Below are 6,819 nucleotides of genomic sequence, written 5' to 3'. Positions count from 1 at the left end.
GTTTTTTTTTACTAAGTACACACCAGCTGCTCGACTTGGCTACTCCTGATTACAATTATTATTATTATTATTATTATTATTATGGCTCAGAGTCGAAACTGGGACGATTTTCAACCTCACAAAATCCACTATCCATGCAATTCGCAGTTTGCTCAATTAAATGTCGAGTAATGTTTAGCTTCGTCTCTTTACGTTCTAGGTTCAAATCCCATCGAAATCAGTAATTTTTTTATTTTTTTAATCGTTCTGGGATCGATAAAATTCAAGTACTAGAGTTGATCAGATCGACTATATGAGTGACTCATGCCAATCATAAACATAATAAACTAAATACTTTCACGGCCGCAGTTATTTCTTTTTACGTTCTGAATTAAAATCATAAATTTTTCCTTTAAACCCCCCTCCCCCTCTCCCTCTCCCTCTCTGTCACCGGAGTCGATAAAATGTCAAGTCCTCTCTCTCTCACTGAACCCACCAAGTTATGTCATGCGAACAGTCAGGCCTTAAGCACTTAAAAGATTTTGATGTCCCCATTTGGGGGCCTTCGAAATTTCCCAGCATACAAGTCGACATGGTGTATATATATAATATCAATCGCCATGTTGGACCACTGAACTCAACGCTTTTTTTTTTCATTCTCTCTTTATTTATTTCCTTATATTGTTTTCTGTTGAAGAGCGTAGGCTCGAAACATAAAAGACTTTCTCACATTACTGAGCGTCAAACTAATACACCTGCTTGTTGTTCATACACCTGCCTTCGTCATTGTTTTTCTATAAATTTGAACAATGTATATATATATATATATATATATATATATATATATATATATATATGTATGTATGTATGTATATATGCATGTATGTATGCATGTATGTATGTATGTATGTATAGAGTGTTTGAAGTGGTGTATAGATATTGTATATTGAGAAAAAGAAGGCAGTCAGAATTTTGGATAATTCTTTATTAGCGCTCTCGTTTGTTTATTGAACTCGTCAAGATAATATCAAAATGAATCATTTTGATATTATCTTGACGAGTTCAATAAAGAATTATCCAAAATTCTGACTGTCTCCTTTTTCTCAATATGCATATATATATATATATATATATGTATATATATATATATCATCATCATCATCATCGTTTTACGTCTGCTCTCCATGCTGGCATGGGTTGGACAGTTTGACTGATGACTGGTGAGCCAGAGGTTGCACCAGGCTCAATCTGATCTGGCAAAGTTTCTACAGCTGGATGCCCTTCCTAACGCCAACCACTCCGAGAGAGAGAGAGAGAGAGATATAGCAGTGAGAGAGAGGGAGAGAATTACTGCGAAACCAAGTGTATTGATAGTGATCCTTGCCAAATGGTGGCTGAGATAAATGCAATAAACTCTATGTTGTTTTCGATGTTGATGCTGTTTTGTGACATCAGCAGCGATGGTGACTGCTACTGCTACTGGCCGTAGTTGGACAACCAAGGATTTTCTGTTGTTGGATCAGAACTACTAAATGACTGCCGTATTTGTCCGTTCTTTATATTTTATCGCAATGACAAGTGATATCATTGATTTATGTAATAGGAGAAAGTTTAATAAACAGGTTTGGTGGTCGATGTCATATCAACGAAACAAAACGTCTGGTTGGAAGAAATTTCACGAGATCCGTCTGCTGCCATATAAGAAATAAATAATAAAGGATGGTGGGATAAATTATATTGAGAGCTGAGGTTTATAAGTCATGATCAAAAAGTGATGAGTGAACCAAGAGTTTTGGTTTCGAATCCTGGCCAAATATCTTGTTATACAATTGTGACCATCTCTTTTCTTTCAGATTCATTTCACCTGCGATCCAATAATCTATGATTCATCCGTGGCCATCTACTTTATCTTCTTTTACTTATTTCAGTCAATAGACTGCGGCCATGCTGGAGCACTGGCAAAACGAGTTTTAGTCCAACAAATCGCCCTTTATTTTCTAAGCCTTGTAATCATTTAATCTGTCTCTCCTGCCCAACCGATGTGTTACTGGGGACGTAAATAAACCAACATCAACGACAGGCTGTAGATAGACAGATAGTAATGCTGGTGTCTTTGTGTCTGTTTTCACCCAACTCCATCATCGGTGTTGGTTTGTTTACGTCCTCAGTAACACAGCGGTTCGGCAAGAGAGATGGATTACAATATATATATACTCTCTCTCTCTCTTCCTCCTTTACTCTCTCTCTCTCTCTCTCTCGTTGCTCACACATGACCTTCGTCCATCTTTCCTTTCCTCACGTGATTATCTTTCTTTTCCTTCAGTCTGTCGCACAGACCAGACGCATTCTTATGTCTCCTCTCCTATCTTTGGGGAAAGGGATTAGTCGTTTACATGGACCCCAGAATTTCACTGGTACTTAATTCATCAACCTCGAAAGGATAAAAGGCAAAGTTGACCTCTGCGGAATTTGAACCCAGAACGTAGCGATGAGCGAAATACCGTTAAGGAGTTCATCCAGCGTGCTATCAGCTCTGCCAGTTCACCTCCTTAATCTGAGTAAACAATGCATGAAGTCTGTTGCTCTATCAGCCCTTTTTACCATCCTGGGGCCTTTGTGTGTGTGTGCTCAGTTATTAATGTACAAACATATGTGTGTGTATGTGTGCTTGTGGATATGTTTGTGTGTGTGCGTGTGTGTGTGTGGATATGTTTGTGTGTGTGTGCTCAGTTATTAATGTACAAACATGTGTGTATGTGTGTGACAAAGTGTGTTATTGTATGCACATATATATATAAGTCTATGCACAACAGTGTGAGTGTGTGTATATAAATATATGTATGTAGATAAATAACAGTTGTTTATAAAAAGCAAGGGAGAGAGAGAGAGAAAGAAAGAGAGAGAGAAAGAGAGAGAGAGGGAAAGAGAGAGAGAGATAGATAGAAGAAGTGAGAAGGGAGTGAGAGAAAGAGAAAGAAGCTCAATTGCTTGCTCTCTCTCTCTCTCTCTCTCTCACTATACACACAAACACATAAATATATATAAATGTATGTATGTATTGGTATATGTTCTCAGCCGTTGTTGTGACATCTGTTCCACTGTCAACATGTGTCATATTATTTGTGACATGTCTTAAAACTTGTAACTCAATAATATCTCATTTTTTTTTCTCAAGCTGCCCACATTTTCTTCCAGTCACACCCACATACTCACTCATACCCTTTTCCCCCCTATATCTTCCTTATCTCTCTCTTTCTCTCCTCACACACTCTCTCTCCCACCCCTATCTCCCTCTCCTCCTTTCTCCCTCACTGTCTCTCACTCTCTCCTCCTCTTCTCTCTCCCACTTCGTCTCACTCTGTCACTCCCCCCCTCTCTCTCTTTCTGCCTTGCTCTTTTCTTTCTTTCCTTCTTTCTTCTTTTTACGTTCAACCCACCCCCCCAGGTTGAGCTCCAACACCCACAAAGACAACCTTTGCTTTTTATCCTTGCAGGGGCCACAAAACAAACAACACCTGTTATCCCATGTGACCCTGTCAGTGGTCGTGCCACATAAAAAGCATTCAGTCCACAATGTGGAGTGGTGGGCATTTGGAAGGGCATCCAGATGTAAAAACCTTGCTGAAACTGACCTCACCTGTACTGGTGCCACATAAGAAAAAAAACACTCAGTCCATTCTGTGGGGTGATTGGTGTTAGGAAGGGCATCCAGCCACAGAAACCAGGCCAAAACAGACAGAGAAGTCTGGTGCAGGCTCCTGCCTGGCCAGCTCCTGTCCAACCGTCCAACCCATGCCAGCATGGAAGGCGGACGTTAGGCAATGATGATGATGACAATGACATACCATAGTCTCACACACACACACACACACACACACACACGCGCGCACACTAACAGGTGCTCCTTCAGTTACAACAACAAGGCTTCCAGTTGATCCGATCAACGGAACAGCCTGCTCGTGAAATTAACGTGCAAGTGGCTGAGCACTCCACAGACACGTGTACCCTTAACGTAGTTCTCGGGGATATTTAGCGTGACACAGAGTGGGACAAGGCTGACCCTTTGAATTACAGGCACAACAGAAACAGGAAGTAAGAGTGAGAGAAAGTTGTGGTGAAAGAGTACAGCAGGGTTCGCCACCATCCCCTGCCGGAGCCTCGTGGAGCTTTAGGTGTTTTCGCTCAATAAACACTCACAACGCCCGGTCTGGGAATCGAAACCAAGATCCTATGACTGTGAGTCCGCTGCCCTAACCACTGGGCCATTGCGCTGAGTAAACCATGGTAAAGCAAACAGTTGAAGCCTGGTGCAGCAGCTCACTAGATTACCAGCTCCTATCAACTGTCCAACCAATGCCAGAATGGAAAATGGATGTTAAATGATGATGGTGATTAATATAAGCTTTCCATATATATTAGGTCTTATTTAAGACATGTTTTCCATGAAAAATAGAGTGTCTGTAGGGCTTTCATAATTCAACTAGAGTTACTGCTTTCAAGATGTCTTTGTCAACGAGCCTAGGCACCTTCTCTCATTCCTACTCTCTCTATTTTTGTCCTTTATTTTTTTACTCTGTTTCCCTCAAACTAAGATAATCACACACAACTGCTGGATTTTTGACAACCAAAATCAATTTTTTTTTCCTCACACACACACGTGCACATGTATCTATACATACTCCCCTACGTGCACACACACATTTATGGGAAGTTACACCTGTTCTCTTGTACAGTTTTTTTTGCCAGGCTGTACACACACACACACACACACACACACATGTTGTAGCAATGAACTTTTTAAATTGTTTCATAAACAGACAATGCAAGGTGTCATATTTTCTTTGCTGTTGTGGATTGCATAGTTTTCTCATTAAAATATAAATGACAGTGTAAATTTATCCGGAAGTCATCACATCCCAGGTTTTGTATGTCACAGATTAAAACTAATTGTGATAAATATTTCATAATTCACTTTGCTTTAATATTTCATGCATTCAAATGACCTTCTTGGGTACTTCAGACCCCTGAGGTATTTCAGTCTTCTAGGGTACTTCAGTCTCCTGCGATACATTAGCCTCCTGGGGTACTTTAGTCTTCTGGGGTACTTTAGTTTTTTGAGGTACTTCATTTCTTGTGGTACTTCATCTACTGGGGGCACTTCAGTCATCATGGCATGCTTTAGCTTTCAAGGATACTTCAGTCTTCTGGGGTACGTTAGTCCTATGGGGTACTTCCAACTTTTGGAATACTTCAGTCATCATGGGGTACTTCAACTTTATGAGGTACATCAATTTCCATAATATATTTTAGTACATGATGATCACAGAGGGTAGCAATATTTAAGGCCAGACTGAGCCAACCTGGAGGCAAAAGACGAAGACATATTTCTAAATCACTATGCTCAGCATTTATAACCATAATAACAGCATGCCCCTTCATTTCTTGAGTAAGCTGAGGGTCTGCCATTATTAATTTCTGAAACAAAGATTATACAGAGTTAACAAAAAAATGCAGCAATGACCCAAAAAACGTATGTCCTCAAATACCTTACACATCCTGTATGTGTGTGTGTGTGTATATATATATATATATATATAATCATCATCATCATCATCATCATCGTTTAACGTCCGCTTTCCATGTTAAACGATGATGATGATATATATATATATATATATACACACACACACATACAGGATGTGTAAGGTATTTGAGGACATACGTTTTTGGGAAATAATAAATGAGTATATGCATATATACATGCATGTATGTACATACCTACATCTACATGTATATATAGATGCATATCTGGATATAGGACGTTGCAAAAAAAAAAAACGAGGACAAAATGATAAACAGAGTACAGAAAACACACAGGCCACATAGAGAACATTTCCTTCATCAGCTGCCACCATTCTAAAACTAAGCATTTCGAAGAGTTATATATATATATATATATACAGATATATACATATATATGTGAGTGCATTTATCTTTATATGTACGCGCGCGCGTGTGTGTGTATGCTTGCATGTGCGTATCAGTCCTGACATGTGTTTGCTGAGTAAATACTCAACCCTAGTCAGTAGACATTCACAGAGTAAGCTGCCAACGTCACGAAGGTTTTGCAACTCTGAATATGTAAACAAGATGTTGATATATGTAAATATGTAAACATATTGTCTTTAAGGTCATTGGATGTAATGAAGGGACATTTAATTATTTCACTGTTTAATTGGGTTCTTCATTAGCTAACTAATTAGATAAGTGATTATATAACATAAGAGGAAACTACATCTAGTAATAGTGTTTTATTGAGAAAATATATTCATTTATTCATTTACTTGTTTCTGTCATTTGACTGCGGCCATGCTGGAGTACCACCTTTAGTCGAACAAATCGACCCCAGGACTTATTCTTTGCAAGGTTGTTCTATTGGTCTCTTTTGCCATACTGCTAAGTTACGGGGACGTAAACACACCATCGGCTGTCAAGCAATGGTGGAGGGACAAGCACACACACACACTCATACACACACACTCATATACACACACACACAACACACACACACAACACACACACACACATATATATATATGATGGGCTTCTTTCAGTTTCTGTCTACCAAATCCACTCACAAGGTTTTGGTCAGCCTGAGGCTATAGTAGAAGACATTTGCTCCAGGTGCCATGCAGTGGGACTGAACCTGGAACCATGTGGTCGGTAAGCAAGCTTCTTACCATACAGCTATGCTGTGTGTGTGTGTATATAAGTATATATATATATATATATATATATATGCTGTTGTGTCTGGGGAGAGTCATTCTCTTTTGGTGCCTT

The sequence above is a fragment of the Octopus bimaculoides genome, chromosome 25 (genome assembly GCF_046866305.1).
Source record: "Octopus bimaculoides isolate indiv1 chromosome 25, ASM4686630v1, whole genome shotgun sequence".
Classification (NCBI taxonomy): Eukaryota; Metazoa; Mollusca; class Cephalopoda; order Octopoda; family Octopodidae; genus Octopus; species Octopus bimaculoides.
Note: the sequence above shows the minus strand (reverse complement) of the source record.